General features: G+C 44.2%; 1 protein-coding gene across 2 annotated transcripts in view; it reads left to right on the top strand.

Annotated features, from left to right (window-relative positions):
* Nucleotides 1-4,617: 4,617 nt before the first annotated feature.
* The window catches only part of GPR155 (G protein-coupled receptor 155), a 54,356-nt gene continuing 52,973 nt past the window's right edge, over nt 4,618-6,000 (top strand). For both annotated transcript variants that reach the window (XM_034785985.1, XM_034785986.1), the window contains exon 1: nt 4,618-4,803. The gene's annotated coding sequence lies outside the window, so the exon portion shown is untranslated. The remainder of the gene's footprint in view (nt 4,804-6,000) is intronic.

The following is a 6,000-nucleotide window of genomic DNA, read 5'->3' as shown; positions in this document are numbered from 1 at the left end:
TTGTCTGATGGGGGCTCCCCTGAGGCCTGATATAGGAAACACATTGGGTTGTGTGCATGTGTTCGTGGGGGGAGAAACTGACAGAGAAGCAACAGAAAGCCAAGGACAGCCAGAACAAGCACTAGGAACCTGAGAAAAGCCTAGAGAGATTTTGGGCTAAATGCTAAATAGAAAAACACCTAGAACTGTGAGCAAATAAACTGTTTGCCTGCTGAGTTCAAGGAAGCAGGACTTTGTAAATAAGGAGGAATGCATCAGAGAAATAGCTGACTCCAAATCAACTTTTCCACCTAATTGAAGCAACCCACTAGACCCTGAATTTTGGCTAACAGCTCAAGTAAAAAAAGGATAACAATACTGTATTCTCTGTCCTGTAGTACTTTCTGCTTCATTATTGACATCAGTGATGCAATGGTCATCTGTACAGTATTTAATTAGTATTGTAATGAGGACCAACCCATGTGGTTATTTTTCTCACTGTGTATTCTATAATTAGTTGAGTGAAATATGTTAAAGGCATGCTGCCTTGTCTATATGAGGTTAACATGTGCTTAGCTAACATCTTTCAAGTCCTAGTCTAGATGAGGCCTTCCTAGGCTAGGTAGCATGGGTTTGAGTATGGTCCTTAAACAATGTTCCCACTAGTGAAGCTAACTCACCTCCCTCCCTCCTGCAATTTTTGTTGTTGTTTTTTGTTATTCCCTTCCCACTTTTTTCCATTTGTGAGCATCTCTTCTGAGTTTGTTGTTCTCTCATTAGCTTCTCCTTTTTGTCGTCCTGCCTCTCCATTTTTTTTTTATCCTCCTTCCATTTCTGTTTCTCCCCTTTTCTGTTTTGTTTTTTCTCCCCCAGGCTGGTCATGCACATAAGGCTAGTCTAGAAAAAGGAACAGAATGAAATTGACGTGATCTGAGGCTGTTTCACTCTGCTGCTACTGTTGGAGATGCGCTGTGTGTGGGAGCATCAATGACACAGGCCAATACAATTATCTGCTGCTGGGAACAGAGGCAAGATAGACAAGCAGTGTCCTCAAAATCAGTACTGAACCATTCACCTCGCATGGTGCAACAGAGCACTACGTTGCTGAAGGTGCTGTTTTGAGACAACTTGTACTTAATGGAAGATTTCACAGCACTTTACACATGACTAAGGCTCCTAACACTGTTGTCCTGTCCACTGGTATTTATGTTCTACCTAAATTCCCCTATAGTTTCAAATTGAGAAATTACTTTTCTCTTTCTGTTGTGTGGTGTTACTGACCCACACAATATCGATCATGTTTCATCCTAGAAGTGGTGCATTTGTCACTATACCATTTAGTCTGTAAAGGGTTTTCAGTCCAGTCAGGAAGAAAGGTGTTTTATAAGTGCAAATTATTATTTCTTGTATGTCCTTATTGTTTATTTTTCTGTAGTTGATATTCAAAGGGTATCAATCATAAAATACTTGTTTTCATAACAGTCTGTATTCTAAGTAGAAATTTGATTTTTTCCTGTTTCATTTATTCTTTTCTCCTCTCTTGATTATCTTTTTTTTTCTTTTCTTTCAGTGGTGCTTAAGACTGGCACATCCCAGATGAATTGTGTTCAACCTTTTTACCAACTTGTGATCTCTTAATGAACTTTAAAATATGAAAGTTGAAGTTATATTATTATCAATGTTTTCTTTTACCTCCATTCCTCCCTTAATGGTGTTCCCCACAGTACCTCAAAAACAGAAGTGTAAGACTCAGGATAGGAGCACTTTCCTGGATTTAGGGATGTGCATCTGACTACCATGCTCAAGAAGGAACACTCCCACCACTATGACAATCCCTTACGGTAGCTACTAGTGAGGTGGGAAAGATTACACAGTGCTGCTTTAAAGTCTTTTGCAATCTCTTTTCCAAACATTTTTGTTCCTTCATTGCCCCCTTCGGTTTTGGTTAAGGGCTTTTATATCTTTTTTTACATAAACCTTTTCATTATCCTTGCCCTAAGTATTCTGTTCATGTTATTTCTCCCCTCCCCCCCTTCTTAAAATATAACATCCTATTTGTTCCCTTCAACTTCCCAAATGGATTTGATAGATACAGGGGTATAAGAGCCAAGACTAACCCATCTGGGGGAAGAGAATGTTTGACAAAAAATAAAGTTTCTTTTTAAGTTGTCTGTCATGTGTCCTTCCTTTTTCTTCTGCAATTGTTGGTTCTCTCTCTCTTTTTTTTCCTCTCTGGTTTAGCTACATGTCAGAAGCTTGTATTAAGTCTTTTTCTTGTATGTGTGAGATTCTTGTTTATTTAGTTTAAGTCTCCAGGTTTGGTTTGGTTTTTTAATTGACTCCCTGAAGAAACTATGAAAACTCCCCTGCCTGTAAGTTCCACTGTCCTAGTTAGGAGGGCTATTGGCACAGATATGTGTGTCTCAAGTGTTCAGAACACAGAAACAAGCTGTTTTGGGCTTTGAGCTTTTGGAGGTCCTATATACAGAGATTGAAAGAGAAGGTATACAAAGAAGGCATTTTAAAGTTATTGTCCCCCTTCAGACAGATGGCAGTGAGATCAGAGCAGAAACAACACATGACTTAGTTCCTTCCTGCTCACCCACCAGCAAGACGGGTGGAAAATGGGTAAGTCATAACCTGATTTCTCCTTCCTCCAATAGTGGGTTAAGAAGAGTCAACTTAAAGTCTAATTCTCCTTTCCCGGAGCAAGAGAATCAGGACTATTCATTCTAAATACCCAACTTACGTTATCATGTAGGGCAGGAGTCGGCAACCTTTCAGAAGTGGTGTGCCAAGTCTTCATTTATTCACTCTAATTTAAGGTTTCGCGTGCCAGTAATACATTTGAACATTTTTAGAAGGTCCCTTTCTATAAGTCTATAATATATAACTAAACTATTGTTGTATGTAAAGTAAATAAGTTTTTTAAAATGTTTAAGAAGCTTCATTTAAAATTAAATTAAAATGCAGAGCCCCCCAGACCAGTGGCCAAGACCCAGGCAGTGTGAGTGCCACTGAAAATCAACTAGCGTGCCGCCTTTATCACACGTGCCATCGGTTGCCTACCCCTGATTTAGGGCATAATTAATTATAAGGCCAGCCCTTGCAGGTTATATATTAACAAAGTTTGGAAACTTTGTTCTAGCAATTTAGCTAGAGTCTTTCATAGGATGTGCTAAACAAGTTACAACAAATATACAACAAATATCTCCTCCTGACTGATCTCTCTTAGCTCTATAAGAATTGTCTCTTTCTGTTATTGTGGACGTGCCTGCCCTGCGTAGGGTGCAGCCAGGTGCTTAATTTCTAGTTTTAGTTCTAGTTTACTTAGAAAAGAAACAAAGTAGCAAAATCACTTTAAAAGCTTCCACCTCTATGCCCTGCTCTTAGTGTTCGAAGATTCAGAGGTGGGGCTCCTAGCATCTAAATTTTATGTGTGCACTGGCCCTATCCATGGCTGTATATAAACAGATTCTATAGGCATATAGCCCCTGGAGCTTTTGTCCCAAGGATCTGGGAGCTTATAGAGCCAAAGCTTTGTGGGCCTGAGATCTGGTTCACGATGTGAACCGTGTCACCTGCTCATGCAGAACTGTGACAATATTAAGGGAATGATACAGCAAGTTTCTCACTCCCTACTCCTTCAGGCTCCCAAGATTCCAAATGCTGTTGAGAACTAACACCCAAAGATGGGGTCTCTCTCAGCCTTGGGAGAATAGGGGGCCAGAATCTACAACCCCATTTCTCCTCCCAAGGAGTGAGGCTGTGTGCAGCTCTGTTCCTACTAACAATGAAAAGCGACTCTGGCTCATTTTGGGGAGGTCATTGTTCTGCTCTGTGAGGTCACAGGGAATGAGGGGGGGGGGAGAGGCTGAGGGCAGGTCCTTTCCCCTTCCTAGAGATAGGATTTTGGAAGGGGTGGGTCTGTCATCACCTGTCAGGGACAAGACTTGGGATCAGATCTATCGTTCCCATTCTCCCCGTGTAAGGAAATGCAGGGATAAGGTCAGGCTCCCTTTCCCTCCCCAAGAGAAGTTGGGGTGCATGATAAACCTATAAACCCCCAGATTGAGGAAACTTGGGGACACATCCATAGCCCTCCATTAGTAAGGATAGGAGGGGACAGCTCTGCAGCCCCTTCATAAGGAGAGAGGGGGATAAGTCTGTAACCCCTCCCTCCAGCAGGCATAGTGGGGAGATAGACCCACACCCCCATGGAACTGAGGGGGAGATGAGTCTGTGACATCCCCCCCCCCATCTGAGAGAGGAACTGGAGGCAGCTCTGTGCCCCCCCGCTAAGGAGCTGTGCTCTCCACCCCCCATGAGCCGCTCCCTCAGAAAGAGAGGGCGGGGTCCAGCGGCTGCATCCAGCTTGGGGCTTGGGTCCCGTGGGCACTAGCCCACCGAGCGCCGCCATCTTGAAGGCCGGCTCCCTCCACGCTCTCGGCTCAGCAGAGGTGCGGACGGGCGGCGATGCGCGCCCTGCTCCCCCTCCCGCGGCTGGGGCTAGCGCCTGGCTGCACCCTACGCAGGGCGGGCACTTAGACTCGGGCGCCTCCTCTGTGAGGCCGGGCCTGGCGCGCGTGGGAGCTGCCGAGGGACCCGGCGCGGCAGCGCTGCGCCTCGCCTCGCCTCGCCTCGCGCTCCATGGGGCTGAGCTGGAGACCGGCCCCAGCCTGCGGCGGCCAAGTCCTGCGCTAGGCAGAGGCAGCGAAGGGCACCTCGGAGAGCAGAGAAGGCCCGGGGAAGCGGCCGGTAGCCGGGCACTGAGGGGGCCCCAGCACCGGCATGTGACCGTCGCGGGGAGATCTCCTGAAATCAGTATGTAATTGGGGCGGTGAGGCGTGTGCCGGGGGGATGGCAGCCGGTCCCTGCGCCGGGGTGGTGTGCCTTACGTAAGGCTGCGCTGGACGCACTGTGGGTGTTTCGTCTGTCATCGCTGGTTTACAGCGGGATCTTCTGGGCAGATGCCGGGCTGTCTCCTCAGAGGCGCTCCGCCTGCCCACGGGAAGGAGAATTGGTGGTTATTTTTAGCTGCCTAACTTCTGCAACACCTAACAATTGTGGCTGCAGTAGGCGCTTTGCAGCTGTGTGTGTGTGTGAAAGAGAGAGAGAGAGAGAGATTATACAACACATCCTATTTACTGGTAAACATAATCTCCTTCCAAAACTAGTGTTGGTTACAGTGTTTTCAGTGTGTTGCTAAACACCTCTGGTACAGTTTGCTACTGGCTGATTGTGTAGGTGCCGAATCGGTGTTTCATCGGTCTTAGCATTGACTTGTTTATTTTTATTGCATCAGTTATTTTCACACATGTCAAACTAGACAAAGTGAAGTATCTGCTGTGTATATCTGTTATAATATATTCAAGTAGTTTTAGTTTAAGCACACCACCAAACTAAACAATTAGGAAATCCATCTAGCCTTCCTTTTCCTTTTCATCTTCCAGTTTTTTCCTCAAGTCTTCTGTTGTCATGCAACACAGTGCAATTAGTTTTGTACTTCTCAGATACAGACATTTCCCAATCATGAATGTGGTTACTCAAACACAGAAGGAGCATAGTAGGCACTCAGAGAAAATAAATATGAAGTACTAATAATAAGGCTTTGCTTTTCACTGTATGTTTAAAAGAATTTAATAAAAGTGAGTGATCATGTCTCAGCTGATTTTACAAATGGGAAAACTGAGGCACTGAAGGTTGTTTTGTTTTAAAGGGATGCTGAATCTAAAAATCACACTTCTGTGCATAAAATGTTTCACTGATTGTTGTAGCATCAAAGATCACATCTACAAATAAAACATAAAATTACTATAACTAAAAGAGAGTAGGGGAAATATTTTTCTTTTCTTGTTTACTTTGTGCAATTGACTTCTGCATATTGTTAGGGCTTTTCTACACACAGAATTTACACCCATTTAACTTACTTAGTTGGAAGCCACACCTTTTAGTTCTATCAGTGCTATTTTGTATGTAGACCTGGGCCTTCATTTCATTGCTTCTTTTGTGTAGTCAGTT

The sequence above is a fragment of the Trachemys scripta genome, chromosome 11 (genome assembly GCF_013100865.1).
Source record: "Trachemys scripta elegans isolate TJP31775 chromosome 11, CAS_Tse_1.0, whole genome shotgun sequence".
Taxonomy (NCBI): Eukaryota; Metazoa; Chordata; order Testudines; family Emydidae; genus Trachemys; species Trachemys scripta.
This window is presented reverse-complemented; position numbering and strand designations above follow the sequence as displayed.